Here is a 23,737-nt window from a genome sequence, read left to right as displayed (position 1 = left end):
CTAATCCCCAATACGATCATTGTGTAGTATACATTCTTTATTGTTGTGTAAACAATAAAACAACTTTCTGAGGTATAGAACCTCTCTCTCTCCTTCTGTGTGTGTGTGTGTGTGTGTGTGCCTGGGACAAATCTGCTAAGACATGCTACTGCCAAAGTTAAAAGATCTTTTTAACATGTGTATCTCAGATCAGGTGCATGTGTACACACACAACTGGAGAGGGTGCTGGCATGATGACACTTCATGATGTAAATGTGATCCTGCCTGTTTGAAAGTGTGGATGTGTAAGGCTTTTCATGCGCTGAGCATCACTTTTAAATTGGGCCTTAAAAAGTGGTCAGTTCTGAGTTGGACTGATCTTGAAGTGTGTGGTGGACCTGGAAGGGGGGGTCATGGCATTCCAAACAGGTGGTGCCTTCCTCACTCATTGGGTAAGACCTGGGTAAATTGGATGCACCCTGGCAGTAGATCTTCCCTGACAGACATTGGATTTGTGGAAGTGACTGCCCCCTTACTGCTCCATCATCCCAATGTGATTTGCTAAGAGCTGTTGCTTTGTTCTGTTATTTCTCTTCGTTGGCTTTAGGAGGGGGTCAGAAATTTCCTGCACTGTTCCTCTTCTAATGCTAGTGAGGGACTACTAGCCAATTAGCAAAGCCTCAAATGCAGTACTAGGTTGTATGCATATGACTACATAGCAGGGTCTATGCATGCTCAGTTTTAGAAGAGTTGGTTGGTGGATCCAGAAAATTGTGTAAACTTAGAGGAGGGAGCTTAGTCCAAAAGATTTACAAAACTCTTGCTAAAAGTACAGTAAAACCACATAGATTTTAGAAAATATGAATCTGAGTTTTCTGGATTAATCTTTTTGTGTCTGCTCTGCATTCTTTTCGTTATCTTACTTGAAGTTTATATGGTTCCGAACCTGAGTTTTCTCTCACTGCGGAGAACATCACCTGAGAGGAGTTCTGCTCAAACACGCTCCTACCAGTGGCAAGGAGGAAGCAACTTCCACCAATTTCCCCTGCAGCCTCTTGTGCCCTGAAAATCTGCTCAGGCAGGCTGGGGTACCGTCTGGAATAGTGTGTGTGTGTGTGTGTGTATGTGCATGCGTGGGGGGGCCCCTGAAGAACAAGGAGGAATCTGTGAAAATTGCCTTTCCCCCCATCAGTGGGATCATCTGGTAGATCTCGGTCCCATCGGTGAACGGAAGGGCTCTTTCCATTCTGGATCAAAGTCAGGATCGAAGTAAATAAGTATATCTATCTAGATCTCAGTGTGTATATAAAAACTTTCTCCAGCTAGATGACATTTTGGAGGCAATGCAATATCCATGAAGATTCAAGAGCGTACCATGTGAAATTTTTTTTGGAGCAAACTCTTTGAAAAATAAGTCTTTCAGCTTGGCAATGATTTTGTGCTAGGATGGCTATACCATTGAATTCTCTGTCCCTGCTGTTGTGTAAAGTCAACCTGTATTGTGTTATGAATAGATGTATTATCATTTGCCATTTTGCCCACCCCATTAAATCAAAGTTATGGCTTTCAGGGTTCACAGCAGCAGAACAAAAGAGAAATTGATCTCCTTATCATAATCGTTATTTTTAACTATAAATGGAAACATCTCCCTTCATTGCAACAATTCCTCAGGAGAATTTGTCAACTGTGTTGAGCACTAGAAAAAAAATGTAGGGCTGATGGTAGAGGGCAGTTGATTTGAAAGCTGTTAAAATCCTTTCACGTATTTCAGGTGGAAATGAACACACACATCTCAAATTTATTAGCAAAGTATAAAATGTGTTCATTACAACAATGGTGCCAGTAGTGCTTAATAGTGCCATGTTTTGAGATACATTATTGAGTTTTTCAAATATATCCACACAGCGAGGGCTAAACTAGTGTTCAATCAATTTCCTCCCTCTTCATATAATTAAGCAGAGGTGGTTTTAGACAGAATCCAAATGGCCTATGAAATATCGATTTAAGACCCACATGCCATAATTAAACTTTAGTCAGACATGGTGTGGTTTGTATTTGAATGAAGGGGACAAAACAAGCAATCATTAACACCAAGGACCTCTGCTTTCAGTTAACTCACAAGCAAGAAAAACATGGAATAATTGTCCTAGAAGATTGAGAAATGTTGGAATGGCAATGTTTTTAGGACGCACTAATCTGTTGTTGTTATCGATTATTACAAGCAATGTTATACGAAGCAAGACTGGATTAACTAGGCCAACTCCATGGTAATGCAAGCTAAGCTAACTAGTCCTGTATACAATCAAGGACCAGGTGCATTTTTCATTCTTTTTTTTTTTTCCCCCTTCATGCTACTTCCTCATTTACCACCATTTTGAAGTCTTGTGACGCTATGTCAAAATTATTTCTTGGTGATATGTTATGCAACATAAATAGGAAATGTTCTCATATGCAAAACTGAATGTATTATACAAGTATGGGAAGTTATGTTAGATGTCATCTAGTTTAACCCCCTGTTCAATGCTTCAGTGCAGGACCTGCAATGTAGGATGCAACTATAGTATCCCTGACAGATGGCCACCCAGACACTCCTTATAACTTCAGTACATTACAACATTTCTATGACAGTCTGAAGGATCACTTGCTCTGACGTGAGCCTGCCAATACTTTCAGTTCCTTATCGGAGGCCCACCTTTGGGTGCCACTGTCATTCGAGGTGAGATGAGGCTGTGACAACCCATTTACTGAATGGGTTCCCTGGGGAGTTCCAAATGGTGCTGACTCTAATGCCCTTTCAACATCAGGTGAAGACCTTTTTATTTTACCAGGAGTTTAATTTTTAACATTTTTACTTTGTGCTGGAATTGTTTTAACTGCTGCTTTTCTTCCACAGTTTATTCATCGTTGCGATTAATTCTTTATCTGTTGTTTTTAGTGTTGTTTTTATGCTGTAATTTTAGTGTGGTTTTATTATGATTTCTGAAAAAGCCATCCTGGAAATATTTTACATTGAAGGGTGGGGTATAAATAAAATAAAACAACTGTATAACATAATTGGCACCAATGGGAGCTTTTTGCTAAGCTTCCTAGCCCCTTCTGGTGACAAGCAAGAAGCAGGAATAAGATGTATCAAAGGTTTCTGCCCACCCTCCTGTCCCATTTTCAGAAGGACCATTGTGGTCACAGAAAATAGCACCAATATCGTGACAGTGCAAAACTACCTGGGAAATCCATGTAGGCTGAGACAGGAGATAGCAGGGCACTCGGAACACTGGAGCAGCTCTTGCAGTGAGGCTGCTGCCTAGAGTTGTGAACATAGGCTACACCCAGCAGAGCTATAGTCAACTTACATGAGTGACCACTTCCCACAAGGGGAACAGGTTTCCACCCATCAGGTTCTGCTCAGACATGAGCTTAAGTGGGGCCAGAGGGACATCCTGGAAGGCTATCCATGCCTGTGTCCCTGAGCATATCATAGAACTACCCTCTGCACACTGGTCCTAGTTTGTGCATATATGTCATTTCCCTACATTAAAATTGTGGTTTATTTAATTCCATTTATTGGTGTCAGTCTGCCTCTTTCTTCCTCCTGTGGCAAGCAAGTTTACTGAGCCCCTAGCTGACCTCCACAAGCATATCTGTATTTTGCTTGTTGGTCTGAAGCTGTGCAGGCTTGCTTCAGTTTCTTGTAAGCTCAAACTATAGAGATTATTTATAATAATATAGCATGTCTAAATACGAACATACTTTAGAAGCTCGTTTTGTAAACAGCCCCGATGGAAAGGCTGCTCTCATTCCATTCATGCAGATGAGATGGACATGGTCACTTACCTAAAGTTAGTCAATTAGTCCATGGCTGAGCAGGGAATTGAAGCCAGATCTCCCAGGTCCAATATACTATCTACTGAATAATGCAAGATTTTAATGAGACTGGCAGCTGCACAATGTAGAGCTAGTATGAATATAGTTCCTTTTCAACATGAAGGACATCTCTAGGTATTTGAAAACTATGAAAACATCAGGGCAGGACCATTAATACACATCAGAGAAAATGGCAAGTACGGCAAAACTTCAGAATCCACATATCTTCCCTGTCAAAGTGTTGCATATAATATAGTTTGAGGGCAAACACACACACACACACACACACCCCTACTAGCACCTGTAAGCACCTACACCAGATGGAACTCCTAATTGTTAAGCCGTTGTGACTACCTACCTATCTGGTAGGCCATATAATAAAGCTCATCGGTATGCTGATGGAAAGTGAAAAGAAAATCTAGCAGATAAAGCACAAAAGAGGAAGGAAACGAGTTAACATATTCTGGGATGAATGAGAAAGCTATCCAAGAAGCTTCATAGAGGTTGTTGTGTCAGCGTTTGAGAGGTATTCTCAACCACAGCCAGTTCCTTGCTGTTAGGCTGTACCTGAACCATGTGCTGCCTTTACAGTCTTCTCACTCAGCACTATATCAATTCAGCAGCAAGGTGTATGTTTGAAATTCTGCAGTAGCATATCCTCCAGGAAATCTGCTGTATGTTTGGAATAGAAGGTCCAGGGTAACTTTGAGTCCCCATGTGATCTGGAAATGAACAGTGTGGTGTAGTGGTTATAGTGTTGGACAGGGACTGGAGAGAACTGGGTTCAAGTCCCCAACTGGCCATGAAGCTCAGTGGGTGACTTTGGGCCAGTCGCTGACTCTCAGGTTAACCTACCACACAGGATTGTTGTGAGGATAAAATGGAGAGGAGGGTCATGTATGCCACCTTGGGTTCCTTGAAGGAAAAGGCAGGATATAAATGTAACAAATAAATTGACATGGCAGAGCCACATCCCTTACAATCAAAGGTGCCACTTCCAGCCAATCTCAGTTACTCACGAGATTTTCCCTTGAGTGCAAGATTTTTCTTTCATAAGCAGGCAGTGTGGGAAGCACCATCTGGAATGGGATTTTGGCATGGGGTGTAACCCTTTGCTCCCAGTGTGACCTTGATTTGGGTTCCACCCCACACAACTGCAAAATGTGGGGAAAACAGGTCACTTTCACTCCAATGGCAGGTTGGGGCCAGGTCTCCTCATTGTCTTACACCTCCAGTCCAGGGCTTCAAGCTGTGCCAACTTGTGGGGATACTCACATCAAATTTGGGCAGATTTAGGGAAAAGCTACACATGACTGCTTTGCCTTTCTCCAGGCCATCATCCATTGGAAAGCATCCAGAAGTTAATAAGCAGCTCAGGTTCTTTCCAGAATCTGAGTGGATTGAGCAGGGGAGAGGTTTACACACCACACCAAACACCTGCTACTGGGCACACTGTCCATTTCTATAGTGCTTTTCAACCATGATGGTTCTCAAAGTGGTCCAGATTTATTAAAGTTAGATTTGGAGGCAGATGATATTGGCCTCAAAGTAACCAATCCAGAATACTAGCTTTGATATCAGCATCACTGGGGGACGGGGACAACTTCATCCTGATCAAGGTCACTATTCCCTGCTACCCGGCTGATGCCTGATCAGCTGGGTGGTGCAGAAAAGTGAGTGGGGCACCTACTTATTACATATTACAAATGTGTAATATGCGGAGAAGCTTTCTTTCTGTAGTTTAGAGATTTTAATGTTTTGAAAGAAGTTTCTGTATAATTTTGGTAAATGAGACCATCTGGAAGGATCATAATTAACTCATCTATGTAATTTATAACATATACTTTTATAAACGCCCATTGCACTGCTGATATAAATAAGAAACCTTTGAATAGTGAGGGACATGATGTGCAGAAATATGCCATTTCCCCATCTGAAGTTTATATAATTAGGAGGTGAAGTTTTCTTTTTATGTCAATCACAGAGTTTTAGTCGTTTTTAAATCTTGAAGATTGTGCCAGTCTTCACAGCTGCAGGCCATGAAACTAATTTTGGAGATATGCCTAGGCAACCATGTCCAATGTGTACTGTTGGAGAGATTTTAATACTATTTATGACAGAAGATAATTTATACTTTACAAAATGATGCCACGCATTAGCACCAAACTTTTCCATGTCACTATGGTCCGATGCCTAAGAAAAGCAAAAGATCTGAGCATTTTTAGACAATATATATAACAGTGGTAGAGGTTTTCTAATCACAATTATCAGCTCAAACTTAGAAATTATAATGAAAGAGAATCTAGTACCTGTCCTTACTGAAAATTCAAAGTTAATCTCTTTTAACTTTGTATACATTCTTTTTATATTATAGCCTTGGTATATTCCATGTGGTGTAGATGAATTTATTCCAACTATGCACGAAAGGCCAAATTCTTCCCATAGCACTAGCAGCACATTGGTGGTCACGAATTGGCTGAAGCAGCAGAGAGGGAGCCATGAAAGTAGTCATATTGTGGAGTCATATTGCGGCAAGTTGTCATATTGCTGTGCAGTGGCTCCACAACAGGGAGGAATGGCAGCTACCACTCCTTGGGAAAATAAAAATGTCACAAGGCTACCACACACTGCAGTAGGGATGTCAGAGAATTTTGCCATGAATCTCGGGGAGGCCGAATGCCAGTGCATTCGCCCCCCCGAAATTGGTGGCGAAACGGTCTGCCCCCCCCCCCCGGGGATGGGACTTACCTTGGACGAATCCCCCTGGCGGCGGAGGCTCCAGCGGCGGGTCGGTGGCGGTTCAGCGGTGGCGGCTGTGGCGGCCGGTCTTCCGACTGGATGCTGCTGCTGCCATTTCCAGTAAAACAACAACAACAACAACAACAGCAACAAAACGTGATAGGCTACGTAAAGATTTACATAGCCTATCACGGCTAGATTTTTAAAAAATACCATGATAGGCTATCTAAATGTTTACGTAGCCTATCACAGCTGAGTAAAAAAAAAAAAAAAGCACGTATGCAAATGGCGGCGCCCATGGGTGCCGCCATTTGCGTTCCTTATTTTGGCACGCCTAGTCTACGTAAACATTTACGTAGACTACGGTGAAAATAAGGGGAACGCAAATAGCGTAGCGTCTACGCTATTTGCGTTCCCCTTATTTTCGCCGTAGTCTACGTAAATGTTTACGTAGACTAGACGTGCCAAAATAAGGAACGCAAATGGCGGCACCCATGGGCGCCGCCATTTGCATACGTGCTTTTTTTTTTTTTTACTCAGCCATGATAGGCTTCGTAAACATTTACGTAGCCTATCACGGCTGACTGCAGGGACGCAAACGGCGGTGGCTACTGCCACTGCCATTTGCGGGCCCGGCCGGCCAGGATTTGGGGGTGGAGGGACGGAGTGCCTCCCCCCCGGCCAGAATTTCGGGGGGAGGGACGGAGCACCTCCCCCCCGCAAATCAAATTTCATTAAAGGTAAGTGACTTTCGTACATCCCTACACTGCAGTAAGTGGCTGTCAGGAGCACCCTTGCTGCCTTCTGAAATCCTCAAGTAGCCAGAATCAACACGCAGACAATAGGGCTCTTTTCCAAGGCTTTATTTCCATTCAACCTAATGACGCTTACCCATGCTAATTGCCTGAGCCTAATGAGGGAAACTTAAGAGAGCTGCCTACCAGATGTTTCTAGCCTTAGAGAAATCAGTTGGTCTCCATTTGGAGGGAGATGGCGGGAAGCCTCTGAACTTATGGGCTAGGAGGAGAGAGTCCACCCCTTTCCTGTGGGGCATCGGGGCGCAGCTGTTGCCATCGCGCCAAGAGGTCTGAGCACCTCCTCTCGGTGCCCGCCATCTCCTGTTTGTCCTGGTGCTGGCGCCTAGCGTCCAGAAACTCCTGTTGTCCCTCCCCCTCCCTGCCAGGGTCACTGGCACGCTCAGGAATGTGAGCAGGGAGGGACTCTCCCTCCAGCAGCACCTCTGAACAGTCCATGGGTTCCTCTTCCACAGTCTCTATCTCTTCCTCAGAATCAGAACTGCTTTGGGGCTCTCTGGGCTCCGATCCAACCCTGACATCCGCATAAGAATAAGCATGAGTGACTCACACTTCCTTTTTTATCCTTCTGCTGTAATACCTGACTGAGTACCTCTCCTGACATGAACCTACCTGTACACTACATTTGATATAGCCCAAAATCTTGCTTTCATGGGGGACCAGCTTTGCTGGGACATGCCCAGAAGTGCACCCACTCCAGGAACAAATACGAGTTATAAGAAACATGAGGCTGTCACTGAAAATGGTTGCCATGTCTACTGAGTCTCTCTTAGGGATGGTAGAGAATTCCGCCACGGATTCCAGTGAAGCTGGATTCTTTAGAATCCGGCCTCCCAGAATCCGTGGCGGAATGACCTCCTGCGCCCCCACCCCCCACGGAATTCCCCCGGGACAGCACTTACCTGGGGCGGATTCGGCGGATTCGGTGGTGGCAGCTGGTCTCCTGGCCAGCCACAGCTGGGCTGCTGCTGCCGCCATTGCCGTCCTTGCAGCCCTGATAGGCTATGTAAGAATTTACGTAGCCTATCACGGCTACCCACCCCCCAAAAATCCAGTATACTCAAATGGTAGCAGCTATGGCAGCCGCCATTTGCGTTCCCTATTTTTTGCCGATTTATCTTACGTAAATATTTACATAAGATAAAACGGCGAAAAAAAGGGGAACACAAATAGCGTAGAGGGCTCTATTTGCGTTCCTTTATTTTTCGCCGTTCTAGCCTACGTAAATATTTATGTAGGCTAGAACGGCGAAAAATAAAGAAACGCAAATAGTGCCCACTACGCTATTTGTGTTCCCCTTTTTTTCGCCATTTTATCTTACGTAAATATTTACATAAGATAAATCGGCAAAAAATAGGGAACGCAAATGGCGGCCGCTGTAAGTGCTGCCATTTGCGTACGCTGGTTTTTTTTTTTTGTGGGGTAGCCGTGATAGGCTACGTAAATTCTTATGTAGCCTATCAGGGCTGCCTGGCTGGACGCAAATGGTGGCCGCTACGGCAGCCACCATTTGCGTCCGCAGCAGCCCATCCATGACCAGAAATCCAGCTGCAGACGGCCCGGAGCCGGCCATTGAGGATTCCAGGGGGGAGGACCAGATCACTTCCCACCCTGTCGAGGATTCTGGGGGGAGGGACAGAGTGCCTCTTCCCCCACCGCGAAAGATTCCGCGAAAAGGTAAGTGAGTTTCGTACATCCCTAGATGTCTATAATATGTAATACAAGGGCTGTGCACCACTGCAGACCCGAGTCTGAATAACGAGGCAAATAGGATCACTTCATCCTGCCTCAGAGCCACCCCCCAGGCGAAGCTGGAGCTTTCCGAGGCAGGCCAGAATCGAAGCAGGTAGCCCCCGAGGCTGCCTTGGACAGATCTGATGCACAGACAGCCTGTCTGCAAAATGTATCAACTTCTAAAAGATTGGGGGGGGGGGAAGAAGAGGAGGAGGGAGGGGGGAAATGATGAGCATTGGAGAATGGCAACTGCAGTTGCCAAATGAACTTAACCTACCAGTGTCCAATCAGTGACGGTGGTGGTGGTGGAGGAGAATTCTGAGTTCTGTATATAAACCCATGAGAAGGATGGAGATCTGTTTTCATTTCACTGTGACTGAAATTGAGGGGGGAGGGTTGGTTGGAAGGTCACTAGCTAGGAGACTTCTGTGTGTATTACTGCAGCAGCTTCATTTGACATTCTTCTTATTCCTTTCCCACCCAGCCCTTCTCAATTTAACAAGTCTTTTTAGCCTTCCCTTTCTTTCTAGATTCTTTATAACCTCCCATCCCATATATATATATATATATATATATATATATATATATATATATACAAACCCTAAGTACTCTCCTTGCCTTGTCCTTTGGTCCCCCTCTCCACTGCACTTTCTTTCCTAGTTTTCTCTTTCTTTCTTTCTTTCTTTCTTTCTTTCTTTCTTTCTTTCTTTCTAGATTCTTTATAAAAATAAGTACTTTCCTTTCCTTGTTCTTTGGCTCCCTCTCCCCAACCCTTCTCAATTCCTCTATATTCTTCAGATATAATTCCAACTCTCTATCTTTTCCCAAAAAGAACCCCCCCCAACCACAACAATCCCCCTTTTCTCTTCTGTTAGGATTATAGTGTACTGTTACTCCCGCCCCCCTTGTGTGTAGGTAGTTCTTTCTGTATCTGCTTTTCTTTTGCTCTTGCATGTGCGCACACTTGTGCTGTGGTCAAGCAAACAGCGTGTGGCTGAATGCTGTGTGACAAAGCACTACACACAAGTCCATATTTCAAAATATATTGGGCAAAGCACTACGCACATTAACATATATAATTTAATACTACACTGTGTGGCAAAGCAAGCCCAATATGAGGCATCTTCAGGGTCTTGGCTGGGGCAAAGCTGGACGAGGCTGGCTTGCCTCCAGTCCAGGTAGTACGTCCTGGCCTAGGGCAGACCTATTTTCCCAGGTAATATGTATCCAATTCAGCCAAAGAGAGCCTGAGGTCATCTAGTGTGAAGCTGAATAGGAAAGTTCTACGGGAGAGAGGTATTTTGTACTTCAAAAAAACCTACACCAGAGATTAGGGATAGTGACCTCCTCCTAATCACCTCTTAAACACGTAACTTCTCTGATTATCCCTTTATTACCTTGCTTTTGAGTTTCTGAGAACAGTACAATTTACCTGCACCTAGCACAAAAATTACTGGGCCAAACTGTCTGAGGTTGGGCAGGTTCAGTCACCTGCGTTGGGGCTGCAAGTTGCCATTGAAAAGTTATAGCTCTTTGCTTTGGGAGTTCTTGCTGAAAAAAGCAAATTTTACCCGCACCTAGCACAAAAACTACTGGGCCAAACTGTCTGAAATCTGGCAAGTGAAATCACTTCCATGGAGGCTGAGAGGTGCCCATATTTCATGTATACATCATTAAAACAGAAAATGTTATAGCTGTTTCTGTTTTCCAATGCAAGTGAATGGACAAATGTAAAATCCAAATAATTTGGGTATCCGAATCTTGCTTTGGATATTCATCTGAAGTGAATCGGACCAACCCCCCCCCCCAGTGTACGCAAATGGCAGCGGCTATGGCGGCCGCCATTTGCGTTCCCTATTTTTTGCCGATTTATCTCACGTAAATTGGTTCAAAGTGAAGTGGGGCTGTTTGAGAAGGTTCAGATTGGCATCTGAAGCAAATCGGTGGGGGTGGGGGTGGGGGTGTCCATGCACAGCCCTACATAAGCAGCTTTCCTTGTGTCCCATTATCATTACACTATGTTTTTCCCTCTTCCTGCTTCACACCATTGGCCATTGGCCACCGCTTCAAATAATGATTTCAGGACATATGGCGAGTTGTAATGTATATTATGTAACATGTATATATTATATGTTATGCCATTGTGGGTTGCAGTCCTGTGTTTCCTATAACATGTATTGTCTCCCTCAGCCAAGCACTTGTGCACTGCATTTGGGGACTCAGAATTGGGTAGAAAGCTGGGATATGAATTTGTTAAATACATGAATTTTATCCAGGTGATAGGAATGTATTAAATAAATGAATAATAATTAACCAGAAAAGAAGGAAGCAAGACAAAAGAAAGATCTTGAAAGAGCAGATCATTTTCTGTGGAGGCATAAAAAACACAATGTAATTTGCATGTCCCATACCGGCCTTGCAGCCATCAAAGCTACCACCAGCTGGTGTTGCAGATGGGAAGAGATCAGGTGAGTCACTACCAAATGTGTGCAAAACTGCCATATATTCTCCCGGTTATTGGTTGAAACTGCAGGTGTAAGAGGGACTAACACTGGGTGGCAAGACGCGGCTTGAGTTGAGAATAAGCTAAATTTGACCTAATTACCGCTCCAGTTTGCTGCCGTCTTCTCCTTCATGACACTGTCCTCCACTGAAATCTTAGGCATGCTGAACGAGAACTGAAATCAAACCAAACTGGAAAATGTTCAAGGTGCATTCAGACTACTAAGATGAATGAGAGATGTTCACACCTGCCATCAATAAGATCTGGACTCCCATGTTGACCTTTCAAATGAATCTACCTTGCACAAAGTAAGTTACCTTCTTGCTAATGCTTTCTCAAGCAATCTAAGAAGAACATCTCTGAGAACCTTCTCCTTAGTAGAATATAATATCAAATAAAATCAAGAGAACGTTAGAGAAGACCAGTCTTTACCTGTATGGTATATGGATAATTTCCTGTGTGAGATACATTTGGGGGATCAGATTCATGCAGGTCATGTTTATTAATAAAATGCATGCATCTAAATCCATGCAATATCAAATATATCCACCGTAGATTAAATAGTTTTTTTTGTCCAATGGATAAATGCTTATATGTGACTTGTATGCAAATATAAGGTATGCTATTTTCACTTTGGATGTTTGGATAATTTTTTCCCCTTTCTTCCCCTCCCTTTTTAAATATTACAGGTTTTAAAAAAATATTACAGGTTTTTAAACCTCTGCACTTAGGGTTTATGTTACCATCTGGTTGTAGGATTATTGCTATTTTTAAACAGAACCATCTTGAGTGTGAAATCATCTATGAGAGGAGATGTCTTTGCAAAAATTAGATATTCACCATTTACTCATGCTCCAGGGCATATTTAACATTGCGAGAGTTTCTGACAAACAAAAAAAGTAGGTCATTAATATCTAAATGTAACTGGAATACTTGGCAAAATGTCATGGTTTGCCATGGTAATATATTCTGTTTCAGAGCGGAATATTATCTACTTCTACATATTCTGCTAAAAGAGGCATGCTTGCAGGTCAAGCCCATGTGTGTGTGTGTGTGTTTAAATCGTTGGTGGGCTACATGCATCTCCTGCCCATTTTTGTGGCTCCGCCCCTTACCCTACTGCTGCTGCCATTGAATTTTCCACCAAAATTGTGACAGCGGCCAAAATTGCAGCAATTTTCCATTGAAACAAGGCTGTGCAAGCACAGTAATACTTCCAGAAGACATGGCAACAGAGGAATGATGGAGGGGATGATTGCTTAACCATTTCTCCTCTAGCATTTTTCCTGCTTGAAGTGGTACACCTGCCCCAAACTACTCTTCTACCCATGATGGAAAATATATGGGCATCTGTATCCTTTCCCCACAGGTGGAAAAGCAGCTGAAAGAGGCAATTGGTTGGGTGTGAAAGGGCTAAGGCAAAGGCAGTTGTTTCTTCTCCCTCCACTCTCATTTGCAGCTGCCAGGAGCTGCTTTTCATTAAAAAAATGACACCAATTGAGAGACGGCTTCAAATGTGTGATGTCTAGCTAGGTCCTTAGTGTTAAGTTTGTCAAAGTACATAGAATTAACTGACTTAGAAGGTGAAATAGTTTATTCCCCTCCCCATTAACAAATACCATATGTTTCTTGAAAAGGAAAGCTTTGACAACTTTAAACGTTATGTTTCCACAGACAATCTATGCTATCCATTAACAGTATACCCCTCTGAAAATGGGGTATACTGGTTTTGTAAATCTGCTGGCCCTGCTTCAGTGGGGGGTATAGTTGGATGAGGAGCTGTGTGTGGAAATGGGTTTTATGCTCACAGATGCTCTCTTCCCCAAGATCTGATCAGTATGATTGCTGGTTTTTTTTTAAAGGTCTCCATGGACAGATGCGGCTGGATTGGGGCCTTTACCTTTCAGTCTAACACATGCAAGGGAAACTACCTACACCAGCTTCTCCCAACCAGGTGCCCTCCAGATGTTCTGGACAACAACATCCAGCATGTGCAATAATCAGGGATTATGGGAGCTGTAGTCCAAAGCATCTGACCTGGACTAAAGCTTCATAGATCTTTCCAAATGATTACAAAGAATGTCCTGATGGAGTACAGCTAGGACAAAGCCATTTCATATACTTCTGAAAATAGGGCAGGGCATCATCATTCATCAAGGAGAGTGTCAGCTTTTTATGGAAATATCCTTGACAGCAGACTCTGAAAATATCTAGGCAATGCTAGAAAAATATTGGGGGGCAAAGAAATGGCTGCTTAAAAGGTATGTCTAAGAAAATGGAAATTGTTGCAGCTGGTGCCTATAAATTACCAATGTATGTGTTGTCCTGGAACATATGGATAATGAGAGAAAGATCTTATAATTTGGATTTGACATACTGAGATATCTCTTCATGTAGGAGCCTTCTATAACCACCTACTCAGTGAAAGGCAATTTCGTGTTACTCACCTTAACAATAGAGAGACATCTCAGTGCTCAAGGCTGACTCTGCTGCAATTTCTAGTACCTAGTATGGTGTGCATAACTTGCGTTATTATAGCTCCCCCTTTTCTCTTGTAACGCTCCATGCTACAATCCAACTCAAACTAATTCTTCTGGAGCTTCATTTAAAAGTTCCTTAAGGTATCAGTGAAATAACCCTTACTTTTTCAAGGTTAATTTAGATATGCTTTCATTTAGAATAATACATAATTAGACAGCTCTGCTTCATAAAATTTAATTTATTTTATTTGTATCTTTCTCATGCGCACAGAATTCCTTTTATATTATCTGCCTCATAGAGTTTTCTATAGCCAGAGCTTGAGTCTATGTAGGAACTAGGGATGGCGGAGACTTTCTCCCCGAACAAGTTTCGGGGAGAAATCCCCCGCCCTCCCCCCGGGACGGGACTTACCTTCCCTGAATGTCCCTCCCGGCGGCAGGTCCGGCTGGCGGTTCGTCCGGTGTTCGAGCGGGGTGGGAGCGGCAGCCGGTCTTTCAACCGGCTGCCGCCCCCGCCATTGCAATGAAAGGAAAAAAAAAACACGTCCCCTGATAGGCTACGTGACGATTCACGTAGCCTATCACGGCAAGATTTGCAAAGTCAGCCGTGATAGGCTACGTGAATCGTCACGTAGCCTATCATGGGTGACTTTAAAAAAAAAAAGTGTGTACGGATAATGGCGGCCCCCATAGGGAGCCGCCATTCCGGTTCCTTATTTGGTCGCTGTAGTCTACGTCAGTGTTTACATAGACTACGGCGAAAATAAGGGCAACGCTATTTGCGTTGCCCTTATTTTCGCCGTAGTCTACGTAAACATTGACGTAGACTACAGCAACTAAATAAGGAATGCGAATGGCGGCTCCCTATGGGGGCCGCCATTCGCGTACGCGCTTTTTTTTTTTTTTAAAGTCACCCGTGATAGGCTACGTGACGATTCACGTAGCCTATCACGGCTGACTTTCCAGATCTAGCCGTGATAGGCTACGTGAATCGTCACATAGCCTATCAGGGGACGTTTTTTTTTTTTTTTTTAACTTTCGTGTTCGCGGCCGGGCGAGGCGGGAAGCCTCCTCCCTGGCCTGAATTTAGGCCGGGTGAGGCGGGAAGCCTCCCCCCCCCGGCCTGAATTTCGGCCGGGTGAGGCGGGAAGCCTCCCCCCCCCGGCCTGAACTTCGCGGGGGGAGCAGCGAAGCGCTCCCCCCACCGCGAAAAAGCTGCGAGAAAAGGTAAGTGACTTTCGTTCACCCCTAGTAGGAACAATGTTTTGGAATAAATCTGGTGGCCAAAGTTTAGAAAATAGTGTATGCATATGGGAAATGTGTGTGTGTGTGTGTGTGTGTGTGTGAAATTTTTATTTATGTATGTATTTGTTTATTTTACATTATTTCAGTTTTAATAACATGCTGTTACTTACTTTGAACTTCTAGAAGAGGTTCACAGGATGAAAAATCTAATAAATGCTACCTGAAAATCAAATGTATAAATATGCATGAATGTACTTTATAAACATTCTTTCAAGTCCTGAATTGCTTAAGGCATGGACAATGGTAAAAAAGAAAAAGAAAGAAAGAAAGAAAGAAAGAAAGAAAGAAAGAAAGAAAGATTGTATGCTATTGCTAGGAACTTTTTCCTGTGTGGTTTTATGATCATTTAGAGGGACAAAGTTAAAAACAGGGTTGTGTAAGGGTTGTGTTTTATTGTTTCATTACTTCATTAGTGTTTGTTATTAAATACATAATTTGTTTTGTTACAGTCATTTTAGTTGTTGGGATTGCCCCTATCTTTAACTGATTTTACTGGGGTGTGTGGTATCTGCAGCAGTAGCAGAAGTTATTTCTGGCAACTGTCTCCTGGCAGCCACATTTTATTTTCCCCAGTACCCCTAGGTGTTGCATAGTTGCAGGACATTCTTGGGAAAAACTGGCATCCGTCACAAAAAAGGCAGCCTCCCCTGCCAACAGCTGTATTTCCCCAGAATGCCCCTGAATGACACAACATCTAGAGGATCCTGGGAAAATAAAATGGTGACCAACAGGAGAGAAACTCCTGCTACCAGAGACAAGTAACTCCCCATGGTTTTAAATAAGTGATAAATAGGTGCAAATGGAACAGAAAAAAAAAGAAACAGTCATATAAGTTCATTACCCATAAAGTGGGGTGGGAATGGGGGAATGGAACTGAATCAGACACATTTGGTTCAACTTCTCATTTGTTCTGAAAGAAATGCACACCTCAAGTTGAAAGTGTCACATGAATTAGTTTTAAAAACATCCTGATTATATGTGAGCAATATAGTTTATAACTCAGGAAAGGAATTTTCCCCTAGACTAAATTGAGGGCTGTGTACTGCCTTTTGAATGTAAGATGAGACTTGAGGACACAGCACCTAAAGTGGACTTCTTTCATGCTGACACCTGACCTCTTCTCTCAAAATGCAACTAGTTTGCTCGTGACTTCTTACGGGGCCATACGCTTGTGTTTAGTATTGGGAAACAATGACCTAATGGGGGAAAAAACTTATAAAGAGAAATATGCCTAAGGACAAATATCAACAAAGTGATGTATTGGGTATCTGAACATGGCTTTTGAATTGATGCTGAAAGCCATAACATCAAATAATGCTTTTTGCAACAAACAAGGACAGTTTTTAACTCCAAGATTTCATCATAGGCTCTATGCAGATATGAGGGATTGAATGACTGACACAACTACATTTCTGGGCTTCCTATATATCTGCACTTGCTTCTGTTAATTAGCCCATGTTTCAGTCTGGAGGGGATCAGCTCATTTGGGCACTCCATCACGGTCCCAGATCCAAGTATGGATCAAAGGTATGCCAAGGATACACAAAATATGGTTGCATCAATAACCTTGACTTTAATATAGAGCAATCAACTTTACCTTTTCGGTTTGACACCTCTTCTCCTTCTGATTAGAATATTCATTTCCAGCTTTTCCATCAACAATATCCACTAATTAGTCCTGAATTTAAGAAGGTGCATATTTGTTCTTCTATAGTTTCCTTTCTATGTTTTTATTAGAACAGCCTTTATCACACCTGTTAGTCTTGATAAGTAATCCTTAAAGCTCCATGAAATATTATGCAGGCTACCAACATCCCAGTAGTTAAATATCTAGATGGCAGCTTCAAGTAATTCATCATGTTTTCTTAGCAATCACATTGATCTCACACATCATTTAGGGCTTAATGATGATTAAGAATATTTAATGAAGTCTAACTCACTTTGATAAATTGACCTTACATTTGCTGTAACTAGCATTTTAAGCTACTGAAAGTTCAACAAAGACATTACAGGATTGTTGAAGTATTGATATACTTAATTTTTTTCTCAGTGGTAGTCTATGCTGTCGCAGTAGAAACAAGTTACATATCACAGCACATATTCTTATGAAAGGTCAGTTATCTATTTAAGCTTATTTATGTATTCATTCAATTATTTAATCCAAACACTGTAAGTTAAATATAAATATGTAAAACACAATCAAAATGAATAAAAGATAGAGGCATACAAAAGAAGCAATTAAAATAACAAACTGCATAAAAATTAATAAAAAGCTATATGAAGCAAAAAAAGTTTTCTAGGTCATACAAACTTTGCTGTGGAGGGACTTCTAGAGATGTGGGGCCACTACCAATGAGGTTCAGTCCCTAGTATCCACCAGTCTGATGAATCTTGATAGCAGACCAGAAAGCAGTGTGTCCAAGGCTGATCTCAGGGCCAGGGCAGGTTTATATGGATGCAGGTGGACCTTCAGATAACCTGGTCCCAAAAGGCCTGAAAGGTCAAAATCAGTACTTTAAAGTGAGCCTGGAGAAGAATATGTAGTTAATGCAACCAGCACAGTATTGGTGTAGTTAGTGCTGTGCTGAAAATTTCTCCCACATTTTTTGTCAACTATTCTCATTCAATTTGATAGAAGAGAAATTGCTTTCGAAAAGTAATTCAATGTTGAAGAAATTTCGGAGAAATTCTCATGTACTGGGCTTGGGTTTGCGGCACACCTTTACTTAGGAGGTGGCCAAGGAGTGAGCACAAGAGTCCTGTTTTTCATTGTACAATCATCTCTCTGGCTGCCTGTAGCCTCCTCAGATTCCTGCACTTCAATTAAAGCCCAGCTTAAGGCACCATGAGGTAATTCCTCCCATGGGGCTTTTTCAGATCAGGATGTGCAGGCAGCCTGGGAGACTAGCTGTGATTGGGTAAGCTCAAAAGCACCACAAAAATAAATGATAAAGCATCCTGAATGAGGCAGAAGAATGGAAACCTCTTCCATGGGGGGAGAAAACTTTCAGGATATTGGAGGACAGATTTTGGCAGAGCACTAACTCCACCTCATCCCTGGAGCTGGACACAACACTACCCCCACCTGCACTGCAGTGGATGCAACTGGGGGGCCAGTCTGCCAAGCGAGTTGATGCTGTTGCAGCACGAAACTCCCGCAAAACCCTTAGGAAAAAAGAAAGAAGCTGTGCTATAAGCCCTGCCAATGGGGAACCCTACCTGTGAGAAGCTGTTGAGAATTTCTCCTCCCCCTGGAGAAATTTGGTGGAATTGTTTCCCAAATTTCTCTGCCCACAAGTAAGGTGGAGAATTCGAAGAGGCCATTTGCACACAGCTCTAGGATCAGTATGCTTGTCTCCCATAAGCACCCTGGTGGCTGTGTTCTATACCAGTGGACATTTTTGAACTGTCTTTAAAGGCAACCCCACGTAGAGATCATTGCCGTAATCTAATGCAGATGCATGTTCACATACTCAGGATATGAATAAGGGAAGCCAGGTCCACTTTCTTCAGATAGGGTTGCAAAGGCACTCCTAGTCATCAATGCCACATACACCTCCATAGTTAGCACTGGGTCCAGGAGAACCCAAAGCCTGTGTACTTGGCTCTTCAAGTAGAGTGCAGCCAGGTCTAAAACCAGTTGCAAACCTCCCTCCAGATCAGCAGTCTTACCAACCAACAGTACATCTGTTTTGTCTGGATTAAGTTTCATCTTTCCCCCTCATCCTTCCCAGAACTTCTTCCAGACACTTGTTCAGGATTTCTACCACCTCCCTGGGACTAGCAGATGGATGAGAGGTAGAGCATTGTGTCATCTGCATACTGATAACACCTCAACCCAAACTTCTAGAAGACCTCTCCCATGGTTTCATGTAAATGTTAAAAAGAATGGGGACAAGATGGAACCCTGAGGCACCCCAAAAGCCAATGACCATGACATGGAACAGAAATATCCCAGCACCACTTTTTAGGTTCAGGCTTGCAGAAAGGGCCAGAGTCACAGTAATACCATGCATCCATGTCCCACTCTAGAGAGATGTTCTAAAAGGATACCATCGTCAATAGTACTGGAAGCTGCTGAGAGGCCCAGAAGAACCAACAGGGTTGCATGCCTCCCATCAATTATCTGGTACAGGTTGTCTACCAGGTTTCTGGTAGACAACTTGTACCAAAAGTGGAGGTTCTCTGGAGGTTGCCAGAGAACAGATTACGTAGAGTATTCCAAACATTTTCCTAGAGGAGAGGTATTTGCAGAAAAGTGGATAGACAACATTGGATAAAACCCTCTGAATTTTGTCTTCTGAGTCTTTACTGGTACAAGATGCTTCCAGAAAAAAAGTATGTTCCTAAGCAAAATACATTGCTTGTTCTTCAGTTATTAAAGCTTTAGTAAGTGGTTTTCAGATCTTATACAGCCATAAACCTCCTATAATTTGGCTTCCATTTCAAAGCTTTGAAGAAGCAATTTCTAGTACAGTGTAATGAAAATATAAATGTAGCAGAGAAAGAAGGAAAACCACATTCTTGAAATCATAAAACTGAACATTCCTACTGGGGCTGTGATTACCAAGGGTATCATGCCCCTATAACAGTTTATTCCCCAGTTCAGGTTGTAACCGTAGTAACCAAGTAACCATAGTAACACTGATATTCCTGAATAATATTTTAATCAAAATCTTTTGATTAAATTCTGATTTCAGACTCAAAGTAGAATTTCATATTTCTAGTCTTTTCATACAGTGTTATTCATACCTCAACAGTCCTTTTATTGCAACCTCTTGCTTGGGAAGCCTTTTAATCTTGTTTTGAATAAATATTAATGTATTTCTGGTTAATATATGACTTTAGAAAAATTTCTGGGCATTCAAGTTGATAGAATGATTGCTAAAATTGATGCAAGGATACATGTATTTTTGGTGCGTGTTTAATATTTGAAAACCATCTATAGTCTATTTCTCAGTTCAAGAGAACAGCTTAAATAATTCTTTGGGTTTTTTTGTGAAATAAAAAGCAGATTTTTCTAAACCATGCATCGAATTTGGAAATCCTTTGCTTTCAATCCCTGTGTGCCCCCCCACCCCTCGAATCTGCTCCAAGAGCTTTGGTTACTACCAGAACAGTGTGGGAGGTAGTCTGAGAGGCTGTATGGGTTATTTTTTGCAAACTTCTCCCTCCTTCACTATTTGTAGAAGTGCTGGATAGAACTCTATTCCATGAACAGAAGGACTAATAACATTATTGGAAGGGTGCCTTTTGATACAACCCAATGGCTAGAACTTGATGTATTTGCAACTCTAACTCAATCATCAGCTTGGCTGATATATTAACTCTGGAAAACTCTCGCCTAGATTACTGTAATGCGTTATACATGAGGCTGCCTTTGACAGCCTCCAGAAACTTCAGCTGGTCCAAAATAGTCCTGATCCAAAATAGCAGCTAGATTGTTAATGGGGATTGGTTGATATGAACATATTATGCCAGTGCTTTGTCATCAGCACTGGCTTCCAGCATGTTTCCAGACACAATTCAAAGTGCTGGTATTAATTTCCAAAGCTCTAACTTGCTTAGGGTCAGGGTACCTGAAGGACAGTCTCCTCCTGTCATATATACCTGCTCAGACCATTAGACCATGTTCAAAGGTAACCCTTCAGGTGCCCCCACCAAATGGTGAGGTAGGTGGCTATTAAGGATAGGGATAGACGGGTGTCTCCTGTTCGGGTTCTCTGGGCACCCGCCCAGCCCTGCTCCCCTCTTGCGTGTCCCCGAACCTGCTCTTGAATCCTACTCCTGCTTTCTGAGCTGCCCAAACTTACTGGGGCCCTGTCCACCTCGGCCGCAATCGCCATGCTTTGAAAAAACATGGTGGTCGCAATACTGTACCCACAGACTTATATGCAAAATGGCACCATGAATCTTGCGTATATGGGCAATTCATGGTGCTATTTTGCATATAAGTCTATGTGCGAAAAATGTGCCTATATACACAAGATTCATAGCACCATTTTGTGTATAAGTCTATGGGTACAGTATTGAGATCACCATGTTTTTTCAAAACATGGTGATAACGACGGAGGTGGACAGAGCCCATATAAGTTGCAGGTGGCTCAGTGACCATGGAAGGGCGTCGAGCGGGGGCAGGGGCTTGGTGGGAGTGGCTCAGAGGGTGCGGGGGCAAGCAGTCCACCAGAAGCCTGGACCAAGATGGGCACCCACACCATCCCATCCCTAATTAAGGAGAGAGCCTTTTCAATTGTGGTACTACAGTGACCTTTCCAGAGAGACTCACCTGGGGCCTACATTGTGGTCTTTTCGGTGTCAGGTGAAGACCTTTTTATTTGCCCAGACATTCTAGTTTTTCAGTCGTTATTGTTTTAAATCTGTGATTGTATTGTTAGATTTTTGCACTTCTGCTGGTTTTTACTTTGGTTTTAACACTGTAGTTTTAAATTTTAAAAGTTTTATCCTTTGTTTTGTTATGTTGTCCTATTTTATGGTTTGATCTGTTGTGAATCGCACAGAGAACTTTGACTATTGGGCGGTATAGAAATAACAAATAAATAAAAATAATAAAGAAATGTACACTTGAGAATAAGCTTAATTCATCTCAGTGGGATGCATTTCTTAATAAACATGCATAGGATTATGCTGCATAGTAATTAAATGTAATGAAAAGAATGAATGATACATCTTAACCTCTTAAATGAATGTTTGTTTTAATTCTAATTTGAATGCAAAAACAGTGTTGCAATCTTCTTTAAGTCACGATGAGAACTATGACAAGAAGTGTAATTATTGTTAAAATAAAAGTGTTGCATTAAATACGAGAATATGGAACACAGCTTTTGCTCAGTCTTCTAAGCTCAGAAGCTTCTCCCATGAGGCAAGAGGTTTGGAAGTTTCTGAGCTTGGAAGATTGAGATGTAACTATATTGCTTGCAACTGCTTTTGACAGTTTGTAAACCATTAAAACCAGCCCACTAAGACAAACCTCATCCAGAAAATGCAGATTGAAGTGTATATATGTGAAGATATTTGTGACCTATGAAAGTCTTATGGGCTGGTGTGTGCAGGATGCTATTGGCAGTAGGCACTGTTTTTTAATGCAATATATAGGGCACATCCAACATTACATGAAAAGGTCTTCCAGTCATGCAGTGGGACTTTCCCTTTCTCTCCTCCTCCTTTCAGCCTTTCCCCCCCACAATCTGCATCTGTGAGAGTACCCCAAATTTCTCGAGCAGATGGCGGGGGGACAAGAGGCTTCTTTGGAGGGTGGCAGAATCATACAAGATATGTACATTTTATAAATAGGATATTTCTGTCCTATTTAGCAAAAGGGTATTTCTAACAAACTTTTACTACTATTACAACTTGTGAAGGTTTGAGGCCTACAAAGGCACAGTAAAAATGTCAGGCCTAGAGGCCTGTTTTTTTTTTTGTTGGGAGGGGGTACCCCTGAGAGGAGTACTTTAATTTCCCTGGTTAAGTTTGATTTTCCCGAGTTAGGTTTCATTTCTCCAGATCTGAAACCATACTTTCAGTTTTGGGGAAGGAGGGGATAGAAAGGGAGTGAGAGCCAGTGAAAGAGTGAGGAAGACCAGAGAGAGAGGAAGACGAGAGCATGAAGAGAAAGCAGGAAGAAGCAGCCTGGAAAAGTCTAAGTGTAGCTAGGGTAAAGGAACTTGTGTTTTTACAGCTTTTATTTTCTCTTAATGCTCTTTGTATCACTCAGCTCTGTTCTGTAAATACCTTTAGTTGTAATTTGCTTCCTTTAATTTACCAGTAAACTGTTGTGGTTAAAACCCAAGTGTCTTAAGTCGCTATCACCCCACATCTACAGCTTAAACCCCCATGCTATTGGGAAGGTGAAGTTTAAAAGAAGGAAGGTGGGACTGTTAGGGAGGCAAGAGATCCTTAAGGAGCTGCTCAGGGGGTCCAGGTCATAAGGGGAACCCTGTTACTGTTACTACTTCTACTGCTCCTCCTCCTCCATTGTATTACTACTAGTAAAAGTACCCCGAGCAGTGTACAACATAATCATAAAACCATAATATAATCAATAAAAAGAGCAAATACAACAATCAGTTTTTAAAAGCAATAACAAAGAGCATAATGCCACAACACTTAAAAGCAAAGGAAAAACCTAAAAGCAGCAAGAGTAAAATATGTTACACATTAAAGCTGGTAGCAATAACACTAGATATTACACTTTAAAAGCTCATCAAAATACAAGGCTCTTCAATTTTTGGTGATGAATTTGATTCAGGAGAGCATGCTCACCTGTTGGATTCCCAAGACAGTACTGAGGGCAAGGCCTCTGA

Source organism: Heloderma suspectum, chromosome 2 (genome assembly GCF_057233095.1).
Source record: "Heloderma suspectum isolate Gila_16-S chromosome 2, 16-S_ref, whole genome shotgun sequence".
NCBI lineage: Eukaryota > Metazoa > Chordata > Lepidosauria > Squamata > Helodermatidae > Heloderma > Heloderma suspectum.
Note: the sequence above shows the minus strand (reverse complement) of the source record.